This window comes from Ixodes scapularis, unplaced genomic scaffold, assembly GCF_016920785.2.
Source record: "Ixodes scapularis isolate PalLabHiFi unplaced genomic scaffold, ASM1692078v2 PGA_scaffold12__126_contigs__length_90152505, whole genome shotgun sequence".
NCBI lineage: Eukaryota > Metazoa > Arthropoda > Arachnida > Ixodida > Ixodidae > Ixodes > Ixodes scapularis.
Window position 1 is genome coordinate 56059233 of NW_024609838.1, and position 22509 is coordinate 56081741.

At 44.0% G+C, this 22509-nt stretch overlaps 1 long non-coding RNA gene across 1 annotated transcript; it reads right to left on the reverse strand.

The window, feature by feature from the left end:
* Positions 1-605: 605 nt before the first annotated feature.
* LOC121835278 lies at positions 606-5596 on the reverse strand. Its single transcript, XR_006077520.1, has 3 exons — positions 5562-5596; positions 3121-3239; positions 606-669 (listed from the first exon to the last, which is right to left on the reverse strand). It is a non-coding gene; the product is annotated as an uncharacterized LOC121835278 (long non-coding RNA).
* Positions 5597-22509: the final 16913 nt, after the last annotated feature.

The following is a 22509-nucleotide window of genomic DNA, read 5'->3' on the forward strand; positions in this document are numbered from 1 at the left end:
GTAAATTCAAATTTACTGCCTGACTGTCATCTCCCAGTAAATTAAACGGTCGCAGTAAAAAAAGATACCGTTAATTTTACGGGGCGATGCTGAACAGATCGTAAACGAGATTTACTGACTGCCGGTAAGATCACGGCATGGTGGCTGTTTATTTGCCGGTCAACTGACTGCTAATTTAATGGTCACCGTAAAATTGTTGACCGTTTACTTCACTGCCAGTTGGCCATCGTAAGAAGTAAATTGAAGGTGCAAAATTCTGGCACAATGAAGCGCTAGCACTTCGTACAACACGTCAGAAAGTATGCAAAATGCGACAAAAGTAAGCATTGTCGGATTCTATCATCTTCCCACCGCATTGTACGACATGCTTAGCGTTTCAACGCACATGTTTTGCTGCTTCGATTTACTTCCTACTACTGGTCAACAGACAATGAATCAAACAGTGGGTCACGAAGTCTCCTTAGGTTAGTCATTTCGTGCCTGTAATATATGTGGCATGCTGTTTATTGTAATTGTAGTGTGGTCTTCATGTCTGCAATGCGATCGTTGTGTATGTAAATGCAAATGCAAGAAAGCCAGAACACAGCATAAATTATGTGTAGGATAGAAATAAAAACAGAACATTTATTTACTTGGATGATGAGGACCCAGGTCCATATGCCCTCTGATCTGGAATAGAAAGAAACCAGTTATCAATATGACATATATAAATGTGCCAAAATAGAAGCAATTTAACAGATATGTTGTATAATGCTAGCCGCGCTTTATTCACTGTGCAAAGAAACTAATGATGCTGATATTTCTTACAATGTTTGAAAGAAGCTTCATGTGACAACTGAACCCCCCTCTAGCTTAGCTTCTCCTAATCAAGTCAAACTTCATTATATCTCAGTAGCTATATATCAGCCATGTAGTACATGTATTCTGGTTTTCTCGAATATCATTTCAGTATCCCAGCACAGCCCCTTTATACCTGGGAAAATGAATGAGAGGATATGCACAAAGTTTGGCAGAGAGTGCTGCACAAAAATACAGCTATTTTATGGGAAAGTCTACTATTCACTTACTAGACATTTTTCAGCTTAAGAGCTGAGTGAGTTTGTTTTCAAAATCAGGGGTTGATATTAATTAAACAGCACACATAGAAATTTACTCCTCCTCTTCATCGATAGTTAAGCTGGTTGGCTCTTGTTGGCACTAACATAGAACTAGTCTTTCCCCCCCCCCCCAAAGACTGCAATTCGCTTGCCACCGGGCAGTAATGAAAAGGCATCATTAATCTTTCTCTGACATGTTCACACCATAAGAGATATGAATAGTCGTGGCCGGTTGCATTAGGGCGAGCTGCGAACGTCAGGCTTAGCTGGCAATGGAATCTCTGTGCACATTGCCTAGTGTCCCTTCAGATAAACAAATGGTTAAAGCAGTGTGCTCAGCACTTCAATTTGAGATGATATCCAAAATAAACATGGGCAGCTTGTGATCCAGCTGCCACTGACATGCTTCTCATTTCATCGACCTACATTTGCCATGTATAAGATGCACTATACCTAGAGTGGCATCATTTCTCTTAAAATATATGACTGCATGCTAACCATGTCTCATTTCTAGCATCACATAGACATTTTTTCATGTAATTATAGGCAGCGTAGTAAAGAAATGCTTGAGTTTTAAGTGAGGCTCGGTAAGTTATGTTTCAACCCAATAGTGTTAATGCAGCAAAAGAACCGGCGTCCTGCGTCGGCATGTCGAGAAATCCCCTCGATGTTTTGCGCCACGATCCCTTGTGCATGCAAGGGATCATAGGATTTCCCCCCTCCCCACTGCTGCCCTCCCTGCCCTTGCCCCCACCTCCCCTCTCCTCCTCCATCCCTTGCCCTCCCGCTATCGTGTCATACATTAAAGTCGAGCATAAGTTTCCCCTTATTTTTTAGAGCGCAGCTCTTAGGGGCCCGTTCACGGCTTGAGCGGCGTCGGCGTCGGCGTAACCAAGGTCACCCCAAGTTCACGCGACCCTCAAGGTCATCCCAAGGTCACCCCAAGGTCACGTGACCCCTCCCCCAGGGTCACGTGACCTTGGGTCACGTGACACCCAAGGTCACGTGACCCCCCCGAGGTCACGTGACCCCCCCCCGAGGTCACGTGACCACCCGCCAGGGTCACGTGACCTCCCCGATGACGTCATCGTCACTGATGACGTCACCGGCATCCGCATCGTCATCGTCATCATCACTGATGACGTCATCAGTGACGTCACTGATGACCTCACCGGCATCCGCATCGTCATCGTCATCATCACTGATGACGTCATCAGTTACGTCACTGATGACGTCACCGGCATCCACATCGTCATCATCATCATCACTGATGACGTCATCAGTGACGTCACTGATGACATCATCAGGATCGTCACGTGACCCCCAAGGTCACGTGACCCCCCCAGGTCACTTCACCCCCCCGTACCCTTCCCTCCTCCTCCTCAAGAGCTGCGCTCTAATTCGGTGTTATAGGGAGTTGTAAACGGCTTTCACTTTTTTTTAAAGGCCGTTAAGTACCTTCCGTGTAAAAATGTGCACGAAGTTCTGCAACTAGAAAAGGTGCAATTCATTGCACCTTATGTTGAAGACGCGCCAATCCTAAGTTGCCCAGAGGACATTGACAACAGTCACTCAAAGCGCTTGGCTGGTTTAATTTGCAACAAGTTCCTCAGAATACTTCTGATTAACCATGCAAAGGCGGTCACGGGCAGAAAGGAACAATCAGCTGGATATGTGCACAAGCCCTCGAGGAAGCACTTTGGGCTGTAATATGCACTGTGCGAAAATTGTAGACACCCTCGTCTAGAGCAGCCGACCGATTTCATGTGCGACCTATGAAATGATGATGCAGACCACGGCAATAGATAGATTGGGCCTGTTTACATTTCACAAGAGTGTACGAATTATTTATTATTTAAAGATCCTCCACGTAGAAAAGGTCCGTCTCCTCCTGTTCTTGAGTTGCAACAGAAGTCCTGGAGATAAAGACGAGTATAGTTTTTCCGCACTTGCATTTACTGTCTCTACTTACTACTTTTTTTTCCACACAAGCAGCTGGGTGCTCGATTATTATCATACTCACCAAATTTAGACCCAAGTGCCATTGCTTATGGCTGCTGAAATCTTCCTGGTGCCAAGACCTTGTGTTGAATGAGCCCGAGCCCCATGTTGCATGCCTCGTTCCCACATAAGATGACCGACCTTCAACAGACATATTCAAACAGAACAGAATGAGTAGAAAACCACAGACTGAAAAAATCAAGCAAAGTAACTCCAAGCTAGTGCTGATGTGATGTAAACGGTCAGAGTAATTTCGGAGCACCTTCTGGGCCAGCCAAAAATATATTTTCAAGCAACAAAAGGAAGTTTTGGATTTCGAAAGCACACTTCCTATTCATTCTGTTGTGAATACTGCATTAAGATACATCTGTTTGCCTGTCAAAACTAGAAGACAATGCCTGCTTTCCTTTCCCACCCCTGTGTTACCACTAGTGTCAAGTTCAGGGTCAAAAATTATGTAATATAGTTTTTCACAACAATTGCATTTAACAAAGATTTTTATGTTTATTCTAACAGGAAATTTAACTAGTAATATATCCGTTCAAGAAATATTACTACTTGATATGCCCGCACTGTTATGAACAATACTAACATCTCCATCATTTAATCCATGCACTAAATAATATACATGTTCAAATTTGCGGGCCATGTGAGTCCGTGAACTTTTTAGGAGACCCTGTACTAGCAAACGACTTGGTTTTTGAAATCTTACACCAACTTAGAATTTTCCGATTATCATTTCTCAACTTCCCTGTCTATTCAAAGACATGTGGACCATATGTTTAAATGACAACTTTCCTTCCCAAGCATGAGCCTCTGCTACAGCGAGACCAGATATGCAGAATCAGTGTGAAACCTGTGGGTACCACCTCTTCGTGGTGCACAAGTGTATGGTTAAGAGTGCACCCAATGGTGGAGGCTTACTAGATTGGACAAACCACACATAATGCCAAAAATTCCCAAACTTGAAAGCTCAGCATCAATTTTACAAAATTAAAATTGAATAGTATATTGCCCAGAGCAGCAATAAATTTTGATTATTGGCTCAAGCCCACTCTGATGGTCCAGCCATGAAGCAGGGTCTTATTCATTGCTTTCTATAATAATGGGATGAAGTATTGTGTGGTGAAATGTAGGCATGAGCAGTATCACAAAAATGTAAGAAAAAATTTAGGCAAGCTTGATTATGCTCACAAAAGCTATGAAAGGTCAGAATGTGTTGGGCTCACTCAGATGTATGGTGTGTGTGGTTATGTGACCATATGACTATGACCGATTCACTATTTGCAGTATGGTCAGGTGACCAGACACTGGTGATGGTTATGTGATCCCATTATTCCCAGAATGGTAACAAGCTGGGTGGGATTCTGCGAACAATGATGCACAAGATGAGCGCAAAAGACGAACACAGAAAGAATGAGACAGGACAGAGCACTACTACAACTGACATTTTATGAGAGGGAAGAGGAAGACAAAGACAACATTGACGCTAAAATAACAGGAAGAGGAAAAAAATACAATAAAGAAAAAGTAAAACCACAAAAAAATGTATCACAAAAAGATAATAAAAACTAATAAGAAAAAATCTTAAGTGATAAACTAATGAAAATAAAAATAAAATTAAAAATTAAGGAGTCTTTTGCACTACTTTGGTGTTTTATGTTTATTAACTAGGCCATAAAATAATTTTGGAACAATGGCGACTAGATGACATGGGTCAAGGCTAAGTGACCAGCATTTATTCGCTATTTGCATCTGTCAGTGTGACATGTCAGTCCGTCCAGGGTGTTAGTCACTGGCCTTTGCCATGAAACTCGACTGGCAAAACACATTATTTGTTGAAATCTGACATCCCCTTTTCACAGCATTAAAGAATTCAGGCAACTTTACTCAAACGTTTCATAGATTATACACTCATTCGCCAGAATCAATGAAGAACCATTATTGTAAACTACCTCATCACATCCCCTCCCAGACGGGTAACAGTTGCAAAATTGCCTTCAATATTTCACGAACTAACCTTTCCAGGTACCTGTCTACAGCCGGAAATTTTGCTCTAAAATAAGCTGTGTGATATCATTGTTTTACTATCCAGCAGAGATAATTTGATAAAGGTGCCGACTCACGAGAAGTACTAATCAAGCGCCAAATTCATTTTTTTTTTGCAAAAATTGAAGTGAAAGTTTTCTTTTGTAAATCCATCACTGGCAGACAAACTCACTATACCAGTGAGTAATGCTTGTAGTTTGCTACGACAGTGGTCTGTTACAAAACCTTCACATACTCTCCGTTAGTGATAAATGTATCCCTGCATCTATCTATCTCTGAGAATTATTCTTCCTCTCTAGTGACAGTGGACCCTTACGCTCATTGAATTATTTCACCTTCTTCTGCTTCTCTTCAAAATGAGTCTCATGTCCGCTTCCCATTTATTAAGTGAACACTGTAGTGAATCATACTTACAGCCTCACACATTCCACTCCAGCTCTGCTATTTTCTTGACCAGGTTAAATACTTTCTTGTTCACTTCCGACTTGGAGCGCTTGGCTCTGGTGCCACGGTCAGGGTTCATGCTCAGGAAACTTCTCCAATAAGCATCAGTGCCAAAAAAGAAACATTTCATCCAAGTTGGTAACCTGAAAAGTTAGTCAATTTAGTCATATGTGTTACATATGTATACATGACCGAAGGGAGAGACTAGAAGAAAGTCAAATATTTAGTAAAGAAAATATCAGGAGGGACCAAACTGCGGCTCCTGAGCCGCATGCATCTCTTCATGCCCCCCTATTGCAGCTCTCCTAACCTGAGGACCCACAAGTTATAATAGGTGGGGCCAAACACTAAGCTTGTATACAAAAACGTTACAGTGAGAAGCGGGAGCATATCAAAATATGCAATATTGCTGGAGTTGTTTCGTTGTAGATGGGCACGTTAAAATGACATCTAATGGTCAGAAGGGGCAAATCAGTTTGAAAGATAAGCTCTATTTTTTATTTTCTTGTTTATTTCACCTTTACATGCCAGGTTGAGGTTGTGTTAGCTTTGTGCATAAATGTTTACAAAAATTTATTTCTGAGCTTTGTTATTACAATGCAGTCCTGCTGCCTGATGAAATACCAAAACTACTGGCCTATGCATACATGCAATTGAAGCTGTTTGACTCCGCTCGATCTGTGGACTCTGCTCGGGTGCAATTTCAATAAAAAGTACAGCATTGGTGCAGGATGTGGGAGCTATAGTTGTTTGGAGCTGGCGGAAGCAATTGGGACAGCTTTCCAAGCAGCGAGATATGTGCTCTTCTTTTTCACCAATGAGAAGGAAGGTACCAACTGTGGCTCCATGTCTTTCATGAGAGTAAATGTGCAAGGTGTTTGCTTTATTTCAATAGGAAAAATAAGCCTGGATATGATATAGATAAAAAGTATGGAGTCCAACTGGGCATCCACATACATTCCCAAAATCACAGAACAGGAAATTACCTCTGAAGGAACTCAAGGGTTGATGACAGGCCTTCAGCGTAGCAGATGTTAAAGCAATAGTGACTCGCGAAGAGTGCAGCCTATGCCGTAGGGACGTCTGGTATCTTCTGAACCATGAGCCTGCATCAATGCTGAGTGCGTACTCGTGGGCAGTCCAAAGATCATCCCCTACAAAAGTTTTAAAAAATGAGAAAATAGTAAACATTCAGATAAGTAGAGTTGCTGACAAGGCATTGGAACTATGGGGCTGGGCTGCACCTCCAGATCGTGGACATTTCAAATAATTGTAAAACAAAATGGGAGAAGGGAAGGGGCCCAGCTTCGTCCCTCCCACCCTCACTGCAGGTTTCCCCCCACATTCCAAACACTTACAACATTACTTGTTGCCGACAGGAGATGAGATCCGTGGCTCGATTTGCCTTCCCTCCACTATGAGTGAGCTTGCTTGAGTGTAGGACAGTCATAATTCTACTACAGAAAGGGAGACGATGGGCTGTGAAGGCACCTAGGCAAATGTTCACTGGTTAGTGGAGGGGAGACATGTGCCACCAAAACTGAACAGGAACCTCGAAGGCCCCTCGCTCTCCAGTTGCACATGACCACCGCATTCGCATGGATACTTGCTGTATCGTTAGATCTAGCACATACTTCTATTGATTGCAAAGAAATCGAATGATTTGTCACTTCTAGCAACTTCGGAAATGTGTGTTGTCGCTATGGGCTATAGGTAGCCATTGTAGATTTCATGAATTGTCTGACAGACATGTGAAACACTTAAAATGATTTGTATTTGATTTAAACTCAGAGACCTGCTTTATATTTAGATATCAGTGTTTTTAGGTTTTCTTTGTTCTAGGATTTGACATACTTTTTTTCGTTTATTTGGAAATTTATTTATTTATTTATTTGAAATACTGTGGACGTGTCGTTCTACACAGGAGGGGAAAAACAACACACAGAAATAACTCAATCATGCACTCACCATGTGAGGCGAGCAATTGACAACTTGCTCAGGCAGGGTGTTCCACTCAATAATAGTCCGACAAAAGAAAGAGTATTTAAATACATCATTTCTGTACTGGTAGGCTTTAGTATTGCTTGTTCTTTTGGAGCGTGATGTTGAAGGTAAAAGGTACACTTCAGAGTTAATCTTTGTCAAGCCATTAGCAACCGCGTATAATTCCTTTAATCTACACACTTTCCTTCTTTTCTCTAAACAATCTAGCCGCACTTCATTTCGCATTTCCGTAACTAACTCGGTGCGCCTATACTCAGAAAAAAAAAACCGAAGTGCCAGATTCTGTATCCGTTCAATTTGCGCAACCTGCTGCTTCCTGTATGGTTCCCATACGCACCCCGCGTATTCCAAGATCGGACATACATGTTCAGTTTTATTGGCGAACAATTTTAGAAATGAAAGCTTACCGGTTTTTTTTTGGTGAATACCCATTGACTACTTCCATTTTTCAATGAGGTCGCTCCAAAACGCAGTACATTAGACAGATATCTGAATTATATATCCGCAGCAATACTTCCCTACATGACAAACATAACCTTGGTTAGCACTTTGTAAGGATGACGACAAATTCTAAACCGTGAAATTCATAAGCGTAACTATTGGCACCTTTCTGCTCTTCATATCTATAGGATTATCAAAACTGCTTCCCACTAACCAGAGAGAAGCTTGAGGAGGTGTTAAAACAGCTCCCCTCCCCATTAAAAATGAAACAGCGGAAATCAAAGGGCGTGACAAACAACAAAAAACTCCAAATCTGGCTTTTAGAAGACGACACCAACTTGATGCACAGGGACTGAGCCACAAAATGAATGCAGATTGCATCCACGACAAACCTAAGTACTCCCTAAAGAGTATTGTCCTGCAGACCCTCCACCAACAGAACACTTCACAGTTACGTAGGTGAGATAGTCGACTACTCAGTCAAGTGCGACGACATATCCCGTCTCCTCTTGGCTTGCAATAGTGGCCTGAAATACTGACCTTTCTCGTTTAAAACTGAATTTACAAAAATTAAGTTGCCACTCTTACTGCCTTAAACCGAAAACGCCAAACAGCATTTTTATTTATATTCTATTTCTGCATTAATAACAAGTTGTAACATTAGAACTTGAACTTCTGGAACTGAGTTCGGGGAAAGGGCAAATTTGTAGTACATATAATGATGCAATGTAGTCATAAACATACCCAGTGCTATAATGGAAAAAGTGGAAGGTCCTCCTCGAGTTCAGCAGCAGTTAGGAATGGCTGTAAAAATTGAAAGACGCATGGTTATGTTGAAACAAATCCCCACTTCCACAACCACTAATTCTTATAAGGCCACTGAAAACAATGGGCACTAAAATGACAGAAGAGACCAGAAGGGACGAACAAGAAGGGCCATGCACAGAAGTTCCCTCACTGGGATAGCTTCGGAGTTAATGTCTCTACGTTGCAATGAATATGTTGAACGCATGAGCGTAAGGAATTCAACGGTGGTGGCTGGCTTTTCACGAAACATTGCCTGCAATCTCTCTCTGTCTCTGTTCATCTCCAGCTCTTCCTCAGGTGTTTAATCTGGGGAACTGCTCTGACATAATTGTTTTTATACAGTCTGGTTGAGACACGCACGTAAACAAAATAAATTTATGCGAAAATATTTTTAGAGCAATATTCATCGCGTGATATTTATTTTAATTTCTGCGGGCAAAGTTCATGACATCGAAAAATAGTCATACATTCTTTCCACCTCAACGAGATGGTCATACACTCTCTCCACCCCAACGTCAAGGCTTAAAAAATAAAATGCAAAGCCGATCAACCTCTCCTTCACGTCCCTGAAATGCTGAGAAAAAGCGAGTGAAAAGGAGGTGACTATCAAATAAATTGCGTCTCACGCCATCAATATTGCTCTAAAGAATATTTTTTCTTTTCGCGTAAAATTACTTTTTTGACACATGCGCCCTAACCACGCTGTCTAAAAAATTTTGTTTTAGTGGTTTTTTTAAGACATTCTGGACTTAGGAATGATAAATTGTCATCGTTGTGGTTAAACAATTTTTAATCAGATATTCCTCCTCGCAAAACCACAAACTCTGACAATGTGCCATTGTGGATAGCATTCAGTGCTTAGCAATTTGCTTTAGGAAAAAAAAAATAGGTTGAATGCAACATGCATTGGCAGGTAACAATTTTAGGTTATTGTGCGAAGGAAAGAAGAAATGGTCCAAGAAGTCAAGAGTGCTTAAGATTGTAGATACTGTCAAAATGATTAAGCTCTCAAAATAGCTGTATGCAACAAGAAAAGCAACAAATGCTTTACTACATTTTGGGTGCAGTGCTAGAAAGAACTCTGACCTGGAGTAGTTCAGGCTTGAAAAGAAAATGCTACCACTCACATCTTTCCTCAGAATGAGGCAGTCCCTCTCTTCGCCGAACCATGTCACAAGTAGTATCATCAGTGCCAAACACCCAGCTTCTGGACTTGCATTGTCTCCAGCTTTTGCAATGTATTCCATTAGCTTGGTATACTCATTTTCTGTCCTCTTGTCCAGTCTCATTAGTTTGAGAACTACATCCTTCTTCTTTTGCAGCGACTCCCTTAGTCTGTCTTGAATATCAAAACTGCATAGAGCACTAAAGTGACAGAAGAGACCAGAAGGGACGAACAAGAAGGGCAATGCACACAACAGTTCTCTCATCGGCATCACTTCAGAGTTGATGTCCCTGCGTTGCAATGGATATGTTGATCGCATGAGCTTAACGACTTCATCGGTGTTGGCCGACCTTTCACGAAACATTGCCTGCAATCTCTCTTTGTCGCTGTTCATTTCCAGCTCTTCCTCAAGTGTGTAACCTGGGGAACTGCTCTGACACCCGTAGCTACACTCTTTCCTCTGTTTTCGATTTGTGTGCGTCGGCACTGCTGTCTTTTCCGTGTCTTCACGTCTCACGTTTTCCACCCTGGCAAGAAGCTGGTTCAGTAGAGAATCATGTCCTGTTCGAACCACTGTTCCATCCAAGACATCTTTGAAAGGCAATGGGTACTGGTCCACCACTTTTTTTGCAACCATGTCCAGCTGCTTCCTCAGTGGCCGTGGGCACATTTCCATTGACGTCTTTATGATGAGTCTGACCATTTCCCTGCGATCTTTGGGCAAAGGCCGTTTGTTTTCCTTAAGGGCCTGTTGTAGCCTTGGCGGCATCTCCTTCCACTGTATGTCAAAATTGTTTGCCCAGGTTGAGTCGACATGGTAACTTGTTTTTGATGAGGTGCTGGCTTCAGAAGATGTAGCCCCAAACTGTTCTGGAGTTTCGCTGTCGGAGACATCCACATAAAGGATTAAGAAAACAGGAAGTTTAGAATATTAGTGCGGTGAGTGCGTGAGGGGTGCGAGGGCGGTGAGTGGCGTGAGGGCTATGAGTGCGTGAAGGCCGTGAAGACCGTGAGGGCGGTGAGGGGCATGAGGGCGGTGAGTGGCGTGAGGGCCATGAGTGCGTGAGGGGTGTGAGGGCCACGAGTGCGTGAGGGCAGGGAGTGCGTCAGGGACGCGAGGGCCATGAGTGTGTGAGGGCCGTGAGGTTCAGTGAGGGTGAGTGAAGGGCCGAAGGTGAGTATGACTGTGAGGATGAGGGTGAGTGAAGTGCTGAAGGTGAGTGTAGCTGTGAGGGTGAGTGAGGGGCTTAGGTGAGTGTGGCTCTGAGGGTGAGGGTGAGTGAGGGTGACCTAAATGCCGACCTCTGAATTTTGGTGTCCTGGGCTCTTTAAAGGAGCTGTGCAACGATTTTAACGTTGAAAGAATTGGGATCTTTTACTTTTGATATGCACCTTGTCACAAATGACAGAAAACACATCTCCTTTCATCGAAATGTTGCGATTCCGCTGCATAATAGCGAGGAAAAACTTAGAATATTCATCGACCTGCAGCCGCGAGCGGCGGCCATGAGAAACACGCGGCATGACGTCAATGGGGAACCTTGTAAAAAGATAGCAAGTTGTGGGAATACCTGCTCAATAAAAGGTAACTTTTTTTTATAAATCTTGGCGTTCCAACATATATATAAATGCGTCAAAAACCTGGTATCATCGACAAAACTTTTATTATACGGAGTTTTAGTGGCACAATCTATCCTAGGTCCACAGAACCGTGAGCTCTATCTGCTCCCGCGAACAGCCGCCAGAAGCCGGAGGCGGAGGGGGACAGGGCCGGTCAGGTATGGCGGGACCCGGATGAGACTTTCCTCCTTTCAACATATTGTTCGCGCTGCACCCGCCAGCACGTGGTCACGAGGTCGCGAGCGGATGAGTTCTCGCTGCTCACTGACAACTGTAAAGAGAGAACTTTTCCAAAACCCCGCGCCTACTCCATGAACGTCACTGCGCACTTGACCTGGAAGACGACGTACCAGTTGAGAGGCGGCAAAAGCCTGGATCTTTTTCATTTTTTTAAATAAAACTGGTGTATCCAGGCAAAATCTGTTTTCTGTAGTTGACTTCAGAAGTGTCAGGCTTGCACAATTATTTAAGAAAGCCCTGAAATTGTTGCACAGCTCCTTTAAGCATAACCAGAATGTTTCGACGAGAAAGCTGCTCTCCCACAAGTTCACCGAACATGATTCGCTGCTGCAGTTAATTGTCTCCAAACTTGTTAATCTCGATTAAACTACCTGCGGAACACAGGCTCTCCCTTGTCACAACCACAGTATGTCCGAAAATGCAGTCTGTTTATTTAGGTGTCGATTGTGTTTGGCGTCTGGTTCCATTCGGTGTTGGCACATCTGCAATACTTTTGTTTCCAGATAGTGGAAAAGTTGACCGGCCAGCTAATTGATTGGTTGGGAGATTGGAACATGAGCAGCAGGAAGTACTAAGATGTCAGTAAAGTAAAATCTGAGAGTTTGTGTCAAAAGAATGATAGTACGCCAGCAAATAGGTTGATCCTCACTAGGGAATGCAACCCTGTATCCAGCAGCTAACGTGCATCCAGCCGTGTGTTGGAGTTGAGTGGGTACTTTTGGCACCTGCCAAAGACTTGGGTACATATTAATTGGGATCCGACTTAACTGCACTTTGAGCAAATGGGCCCTTCAGCCTTGTTTATATAATTAGGGTTCCATGTTTTCGAATGAATTTAATAAAACCCAAAAAACGCTCGCAGCTAAAACTTTTTATAAAGTTTTTTTGTCAATTCGGATTTTTTCTGAAAAACGCTGATTTTGGAGGTCACGATGGCAAACAAAGTTTAGTTATTTTGCCTATGCCTGATCAATGCGAAGGGCCACTAGCCTTGAGGAGATGCATCACGTTGACGAGGATAATGTATTTTTCGGTGACGACAGGAGGAGCTAAGCATCCGACTCTATTAGCGGTTTTCCTTGTCTCGAGATTAGACTGTGCCATTTCTGACTTTTGCAGGAAGGAAGGACGGCCGTTTTTCTGTCACAGTGGGTGTTATGTTCCCGTCGATTTCATGGGAGGAGTGGCTGCGAGAAGCTGAAGTTTTGACATTCTCCGCTGCACCCGGTTTACAGCACATTTCTGAAGTATCATCAAGCTAAAACATGCTATTGGCGAAGGACCTATAGTCAGTTGGATTGATAACTACTTATCAAACCGTTCCCAGTTTGTGCAATATGGACAAGAGGCTTCAGAAACTGTCAGAGTTACCTCCGGCGTTCCGCAAGGTTCTGTCCTTGCGCCAGTTCTCTTCCTACTTTTCATTAATGATATTACAACTAACATTGATGCTAAAATTAGATCATTTGCAGATGATTGTATCATATACCGGGAAATCAACACATCGGATGATCACCTTGTACTAAATAGCTCTCTCCAGTTAATCAATAAATGGTGCGCTGATTGGCAGATGTCCCTCAACGTGAGCAAAACTGTTTGCATGTCTGTAACAAGAAAGAAATCTATCTCTGAATTTCAGTACGGCTTTGATGATGTAACGATTTCACGGATGACTCAGTGTAAATATTTAGGCTTATTTATTACTTCAGATTTAAGGTGGGATCTACACGTAAATCATGTAACGTCAGAGGAATTAAAAAACTTATGTACATAAAAAGAACACTCAAGCTAGCCGCTACACCCACGAAACTCTTAGCATACACTAGCCTTGTTGGACCAACACTAGAATATGCAAACATCGTTTGGTTTCCTTACACGAAGAATAATATAGCTAAGCTTGAAAATATACAGCGCAAAGCAGTAAGATTTATTTTTAACAAATACAGGCGCACCGACTCACCCACTGAACTCCTTAAAAAGTGTGGTCTTCTTACACTAGCTAACAGGGCAAAGCGACTTAGGCTTAAGTTCTTGTACTCTTTGCTGCATGATGCTTTCAAAATTGACAAATCCAAGTACGTCTCTTTTTCAAACACTAGACAGACCAGGCACAAACATGGTAAAACCTTGACTGAATACAGCTTTAAAAATGACTGCTTCCGCTACTCTTTTTTTCCTTTAGCTACCAGAGAATGGAATCAACTAGACCCTGTCATTACTAACAGCACCTCCATCACATCATTTCTATCTCAATTGGATGTTTTATTGCACAGTGATGTGTAATTATGAATGACTTTCATTGCATTTTTTTACGTGTGGTTGTTAAACAGTGGTTGTTTAATTTGGCTTTGGACATGTATGTTAACCCAATGTGTATTAATCTTAAAGGTATTTCTACTCCAATTTATATCCCAGTGTTTATTGTACAATTTACTTGCATTTTTTGTTGTAGATTTCATGAAATATGAACGAGTGTGTACTTACTTTTGTGTGCTCCTTCCTGCGAAAATCCCTAAGGGATTGGCAGTATTTTCAAATGAATAAATAAATAAAAATATCTGTGAAATTGAGGATACGTTTTAGGGACAGAAGCACTTGCACTAAAATACAAACACTGTATGATTTTGTTTATTACATCAGGCTTGTTTGTAATACATCAAAGTTTTGAACTGCAGGGCTGTGTTCTATTTAAATATTTTATACAATAAAAATTTCTTTCAGCGTGCTTTGATGCTTCTTTCACTGACTATTATTTATTCTTGTTGTAATTTTTCTGATTAAATACTGTGAAATAAATCTCGAAATATCGTAGAATTGAAGATTGAAAGAAAACGAACATTGAATTTTGAATAAAAATAAAAACTTCGAAAAACATTTAATAAATTAAAAAAAATAAACTCCAAAAACACAGAACCCTATATACTATAATGTATTGCAGAGCATAATATGCTCTGCAATACATAATATAATTGCCAGTAATAGTCTGAGTAGAAAAAAATATTGTACTTGCTCTGTGGCTTGAGGAAGGCGACGAGGTTCCTGGCTTGGATTGGTTTGAGTATGCTTGCGAGGTCTCCCTCAGCCAGAAAGTCGAGGTCACTTCGCCACTCCACCCCAAGGCTCATAAATTTGTTGAGGACGCTCTCAACGTCACCCGAGGTCAGGTATGGCAAGGCCGCAATTATTTGTTCTTTGACGGCCTGCATCCTACGAAGGGACCCAGTGTTTTGGGATGATCATCATTGCATTCTGTACCTTATACGCAGGTAGTGGGTAATAATCCGTTAGTTGCTCAATGGGCATGCATGCAAACTGCTCTGATGCATGCACTGCTCATGAATGCAAATGTGGCAAATATGTTGTGCTATAAATTTTCACAGCAGTGAAGAGACTATTTCTGTTATGAATTAACAGCAACATTATTTCACCAAAGCACAACTCATTGTCCATGCAGGTAGGTACAAAGGCACCAAATGAGTATGATGTCCCTTTGTATGAAACCTCATTTGTAACCATGGTGTCTTCTGACGTGAAGTTAAAACTGCCTAAGTATTTGTGGAGAGCTTCCGAGTAAGTTGAAATTAGAAAAGGCATTCCTGCCTTCATTACAATGTCAGGATCGAAAAATGCCTGAGAGTGTTGGTATGCCTGCAACAGCTGGTGTCGTTCAGAAAGGGTTTTGTTCAGTGCCTTAAGATTTTGCCGGCGTCTGACCCAATTTTTGAAAAATGAGTGTTTGCTTTCAAACCTCAACGTCCACAGGTTTATTAGTGGACCAAGCTGTGTGATGAGCGTGGAGTAGTGAAGCAGGTAGTGGTGCTTTGGTTTCAGAGGTGCCATATGAAATAACTCTTTGCGGTCTGCAAGGTACTCTTCAACTAGCACATGCAAGTAGGCAACCATTTATTCATTTAGTTTGGGAGCGCAGATAATGTCAACCACCTTCCTTAAGGTAAGGTAGAGGCACCAGATGGGATCTTTAGTGTCAACTTTACGGCTAACAAACAGAGGAAGCAGGCGCAGCAAATTTCATGTTTTAACAGCTTCACCAACTAACTTATTTCCTTTTATGTTTACTTCACAGGGTTCGCTAGTTGAGTCAGAGCCCAAGAACTTGAAAGATGCTATTCTGAACTTAAGGAATGTTGATGAGAACCACTCGCATGTCTCTGTAAAGTGCTTTATGAAAAGGAGAAGGTCGTATGAAACAACACCCTTAAAAAGGTCATGTGCTATGCAAGGACGAAGTCCCGCATCACATACATGAAAGAATGTCAGACTGTTAAATGGGCTGTTTGATTTAACCCCTTCAACAGAAGACCCAGCCTCTTCAACCTCCTGAACTGCCAAATCATACTTTTCTGCAGTTTTCTTTTCACCAAGCCGACACGGATCCTCTCTGCACTCTTTTCGTGTAAGTGGGCAATAGCGGCAAATGAAAGTGGAGGAACTGAAGTTTTCGGTGAGGCCCCCGATAAAGTGAGATCCCAAGTTACCTCCGAGGATACATACGACTGTCCCCTTGACGTGCACACCATCAAAAAGAATTCCGTTCAATACGAGATCGAGCAGGTCACGTAGAAAGATAAAAAAATATTTTCGATTCCAAACGTTTTGATGTCTTTCTCAGCAAAAAGAAGAGCCAGCTGAATGTGATCTCTGGTATATGTGCTGTGTTTTTTTTAAATTTGCAAGAGCGAAGTAGCCAACAACAAGTTTGTGTTTCTTCCTTGCGGATCGCAAAGGATTCACAACCTCAAAAGCGTCCTGATACAGCAGTAGCTTAAATGTTGGCAGCCCAGTACTAAAGAGAGGAGTTGATTTGTAGGCTGAACCGTCTGATATGTCTTGCATGTAGCTCGCGTCTCTGTCATCTAAAGACGTGTTAAGAATGCAGTCAGCAAGCGAACCATTCTGCAGTAGGCTTTTTAAGCTTTCCAGTACTGGCACATATTGAAATGAGCGATCTCTCTTGTTCGCGTCACGCCCAAGATAAATCTGCAATGGCTGGACGTATGAAAACTTTTGTTTAAAGTAGGCTCTTCTTTTGTGTTCACTATTGAACACGGTAGCATTCAGACTGCTGAATACATCGTGGCTGTTTGCATCCGCAACAATTTCTTTAGCATCAGCCGTCCCCAGGCGTTCCTCCAACTTGTCATGCAAGGCTTCAAACGTGCACTGCTTACTCGAGCCATGCAGGTTTTCGATTTCTTTGCCAAAAATGCTGAATTGTGGAAGCAGGTAAGCAGTACTTAGATTCTAGTTTTAGGTAAAAGAGAGCCAGATCGTACTCGACACACTCTTTTAACTCACTTGGTGACGGTGAAAACTGAGGGGTGCCAACTACAGAGTTAGCACCCTCCATGCTTGCATCTTTTGGAGAAGCGCTGCTCTGACAACCGGTTGCAACTAACACGTTTGCCAGTTGCCCTGAAGAGCTGGTAGCGCGTAAGGCGCGTGCCTGTTGCTTCGAAGAACCGCTCGCTTGTTGGGCTGATTCAGTGGCGGATCCAAGGGGGGGGGGTGGTGGGGGCGATCGGCCCCCCCCCCCCCAAACGCCTCGCCAGGCAACCCCCTCCCCCCCCCCTCGGGGTTCTTCCTGAGCTCGAAAGAAAACGTAAGCAATCGACGCGAGGGACAAAAGATTAAAACAGCGGTGGGTGGACGCGCCTACTGGGCGCTTCCAAAGTGGGGTTTATCTCCATCAAAGTCACGGTACGTCTTCTCGACAGGGACGGCGCCAGGAGTTTCGAAGTGGAGAGACAGTGGGGAGGCGCACCAGATATCAGGGTCCTCGACTGAAGGCACACTTCCAGACAAGTCCAGCAGGTCGAGCACGGGGGATAAACACCTTCAACATATCTAGTCCCCTTTCTCTCTCTCTCTCTCTCTGTCTCCCTTTCTTTGGAAGTTGTCTGCGAAAAATGTGTGCCCTGAAAGCTCCCAAACGCAGACGCCAAGCAGCCTTCCTCAAGGGTACGATCCTATACACAGCGGATTATCCTTCCTCTCTAGCGGCCGCCTTTTCATCACTTTTCGTTTGATGGTTTCTTCGTGGTTCTGGGCTTGTCTTTTGGCATGTCTTTTTTGGCTTGCTTTGAGATGCTGTCACCCACGGGCTCACTAAAGGTGTGTGCTCATTGCCAAGGGAAGTGCGGAAGGGACGTACCAGGAGGAGGCGTTCCAGGAAGGGGGGGGGGGAGGGGGGGTGGATGCAGCTTGTACAACCAGGAAGCAAATGCTCTGGGTACAGTGTAGTCTGGGTCTGAGCTTCCCCTGAAGACGCTCCGGACTTCCCCACGACCTTGGCTGAAACATAAGCCCGCTTTCGTCCTCGCCTCCATCCCTCACTGAAGATCAGCGCCGCAGCGCGGAATACAGAAAGAAGCCGACGAGCGGCAGAAGGGGGAGATGTTCCCTCTAATGGGCTTCATACAGCCTGCGGTACGACTTCTCGTGGCGGAAAGCTAATAAAAGAAAGATAAACGCTACGAGCACTCTAAAGGCTGCAGGCTGCTTCCACGGGGTCCTCAAGCCGACGTCATAGGCATTTCTTTGTATAAGATGCCGTTTCAACTTAGGGTGGCGGGACATATTTCAGGAAAGGCGCCCGCCACCCCTTGTCTCCCCTTGGCGCCGTCTTTACTTTTTCGAGTTAAACGTGGCTTCTGTGGATTGACGGCAGAGCTTTCGCGTGGCTTTGCAGGAGCGAATATGTGTGTGTTGAACGGAACAGATGCAAGGCTTGCTGGTTTGCAACTGCGGCTTCTAATTCCCTAACTAGGGACTTGGGCACTGCCTGTGCCTGTTCGAGTGAACACCGACTCCCAAACATCCAAGCTGTAGTCGTGATCGGCCTTTAGCCCAGTTGAGATTCGCCGACCGGACAACCGCTCTGCCCCATTATATATCTGCACCTGTCCTTTCGACCTTGACGAATGAGCTAACTACCCAGAAACAAGTAAGTGTTCCTTTCATACAGAAAATATCCAGACGAAGTGCAATTGAATATAATTTGGAAGGATCCATCTAAGTTTAAAAGTTATAGTTGCCGAACTGCAACATGCTTTCAAAAATATTCAACAATTATTCGCTTTCGTTTTCTCGAGTTGCATCCAGAACACGTGAAAACACGAGTTTGGGTTGGCAATGCCGCATGTGCTGCGCTCTGGACATTCCAAATATACGGCGAACAACCGACGAACTTGCCTGGCAGCGTTCGTTTCGCTCGCTGCGTCAACAGTGTTTTGACGCCGCGAGCAGCGTCGAAGCCGCCGGGCCATTTTTGTCGCTTGCTTGCAACGTACTCGCTCTATTGAAGCAACCGGCGACAATGAAAAGTATGTTTTAAAACCACGTTCTGCATTTTGGCACTGAATATAAAGCTCTAACTACTATGCCAAGCTTAATCTCAAAGAACAGCCGAGTTTTAGATTAAAACGTTTTTCGCATTGTCATTAGCTGCATGAGCTACCTCCATATAGTTGGCAAAGGTTGGCTCTCCGTGGCTGCTCTGCGGGTGTAACGAGAATATATAAATATTCCAGCAAAAGGAGCCCAAAAGTTGTAGCCCCGCCGGGGATATCTGAGCCATCATGTTACACTGTCTGCAATTGTCGCAGCCGCTATGGCCCCAAACATTCATCCCCAGTAGTTAAACTTCATTTTTTCTATTTCTAGCGCGCTGCCACGCGAATGGAGTAATGCCGTTTCCTATGAACTACAAAATTCCTTGTGTTATGGTGTTCAGAAAGGATAGTGCCACCACAATTTTCTAGATACTTACCTCTAGCGTGGTCACCCGAAAGGTTTTAATTCAAAGAGTTCATCCCCAACAGGTAAACCGATACAAAAGCCCTCAAGATCTATATTATGTTATCAGAGTTTAGTAAAAACGATAACTCCACAAAAATATAAACACTCCCCCCCCCCCCCCCCCCGCCGTTTTATACCGAGGAACCGCCCCCCCCCCCCCCCCTAAAATGAAGGTCGGGATCCGCCCCTGGGCTGATTTTACATGTTTTCTTGAAAGGAGAGACGCAAACGTAGGTTTCGCAGTGCACGACTTGTCACAGCTAAAATACGGGCAACTGACTGACTGCCCGTTGTCGATGTGCTCTCTAAGATGAGTTATTATCTGAGCCCTACTCGAGCACTCGCGAACGCATCCATGCACGCCGCAGTTTAAGTTTACGTCACCCGTTAAATCGAGCCGAGGTCCACTCGCGTGCAGTTGACCTTTATGAAACCGTAATATGTGACATCCGAGCCCTACATAAGTAGTGAACTGCAAACAACAAGCTGCGTGTATACATGGAATCTGCCGCGCTCCGAACTCGTGGCTGTCATAATGACGCAGATATTCGACCAACGTGGTTGACCCCTTTGAACAAACACGGCAAACAAACATGGTTGTTCAAGCCGTCGCCTCACTAAAGCCAGAGAAAAGAGCTAAGACCGACAAATCGCGAGAATGTGCAGTATTAATCTGAAGCTATCTTTGGCTGGTTCTCAATCGCTTGTGCTCCCTTCCCGAAGAAGAGCGCGAACGACGATCGCCAGCCGGCCAGCGATGCACTCCGTCAACGCACGTGCTGCCGGTGTGTCGGTGTCGGCTCTTTCTCGATCTTGCCGGCCACGGGCATTAATTTTCTCAGAATCGGATCGTGCTTGCCACATTCATGTTCAAAATGATACACACGTTATGTTCGTTTACTATCGGGCCCGCCAAACGCCTCGGGTACTGCGCCGTCAGCCGTCTTGGTAGCCACGGTCGTGCTCCCTACCGCAAACTTTCCTCGCTTTGTTTTCCTCCTTCGGGAAACAAAATATGGCGACCCGGCGGGGGGAACGGCGCGAAAGCGCGATGGGGAGGGCTATGGGCGAGGGTCAAGGCGCGAGCCGCGAACTGGAGAGCAGCCCGACGACGCAGGCGCAGAACGCTCCCAGCACATCACGTGCGTGTCGTGCGTGTGTCTGGAGCGTGGTGCGGAGTGTGTAGCGCGCCTCGCTTGGGGCGTTCCGCTTCTTTCCTTCCGTCGCCGTACCTTCTCTCGTTTCGCGTCTTTCCTCCGTCGCCGTACCCTTTTCACTCGAAAAACATTGTCAACATACCGTATTTTTTTACGGTGAGCGCCCCGTGACGTTCACGGTCAGGTGACTGTTTATTTCACGGTCATTTTTCACAGTGTACGGTATATCAGTATTCAGTTAGGTATCCCTATTGGAAAACCCCAGTATGAACAGCGTATTATGGATATTGGTAAACAATATCTTTTTATTGTATTGCAATACAATATGGACAGTGTATTGGAAAACATTACATTCATTGTATTGTATTACAATAAGGGTTTGTTATGGGATTCCAATATCCATAATACGCTGAAAACATTGGAATCCAATACCGTATAAACCCTTATTGGATCCCCATGTGTAAATGGGGATCCAATAAGGGTTTACGATTCCAGTGTACTTAGCGTATTATGGATATTGGAATCCAATATATTATATCGGCTACCAATAAAACTATACACGAGTTGGAAAATCACGTTCAGCGCAGCATTTCTCCGCAACGCAGTCTCTTCTTGTGTGTATTTCTGAGTGATAAAATAAAAACTGTTGCTGTTGTCAAATTATGAATAAAGAAGCAAAACACTGGGCTTATCCATAGCAAATATATTTAACATATTCCTGAACTGCAGGATCTGACATTTACTTCAAAAGAAAGTTACTTGTTTAGGACCCTCATTCAAAAACTTGCTGTTTGAAAACAGAACGTGAAATCCTCACCTCTCAATGAAAACAGCACCTGCTAGCTGTGGCCATATAGGAGCTGCAAAATAAAATTTGGGATTAGTTTGCAACCAGTAGCAATCCTTCACTAAGCTGGATAGATTCAAAATTATGTCTGTGTTTGATTGCGGAAAGATAAGCTTCCATTCCACTGCCACGGGTCATTCTGAGCTCGGTCAAATAAATATACCTATCCGCTCGTCTGGCTTCACAGTTCCTGCTTTGCACCTAACCACGGTGAAAGATACACTCTTTAGGTGAGGACACGCCGGGGCTGAACGCGCGGCGCGAGGAATAAAATAGTGTTCGTTCGACGGGCATCCGAAAGACTGCATCATTCGGCTGCCACCGTGCCCGCGACTGACAGGGTCACCGGCGGCCAAACGGCGGAACTGTGTGACAGCAAAAAAACATTATCTCGTTGTCATGACACCCCGGTACACCATGGTCTTTCTGCACGTGTGACAACCTCGCTGGAGCTCTGCGCGTGTGGTACATAAGGCGGCACGAGCCGTCTTGAACGTGCCCATGGGTCGACGAGTCACCTGCTGGCGTTGCTTGAAACCAAAGTGAGAGAGTGTGAAGAGCGAACTTCATCGGGCCGTGGCCAAGAGCGCGCTGTCCTCACCTGAAGAGTCGCCAGAGGTTATCTATGTCCCGCGCATGTAATTTTTTTAATCTTTCCGACTTAGTGTACTTGAAGGTGACAGCGCAGGAAAAATCGAACTCACACCAGACACTCGGGAAGACAAGCACACGCGCTGAACTTACAACTCTTGTGTATTCGACTGCTTCATTTTTCTCTTCAGCGTCTGGGTTGACTGTTCAGAACGTGATAAGTAGAAG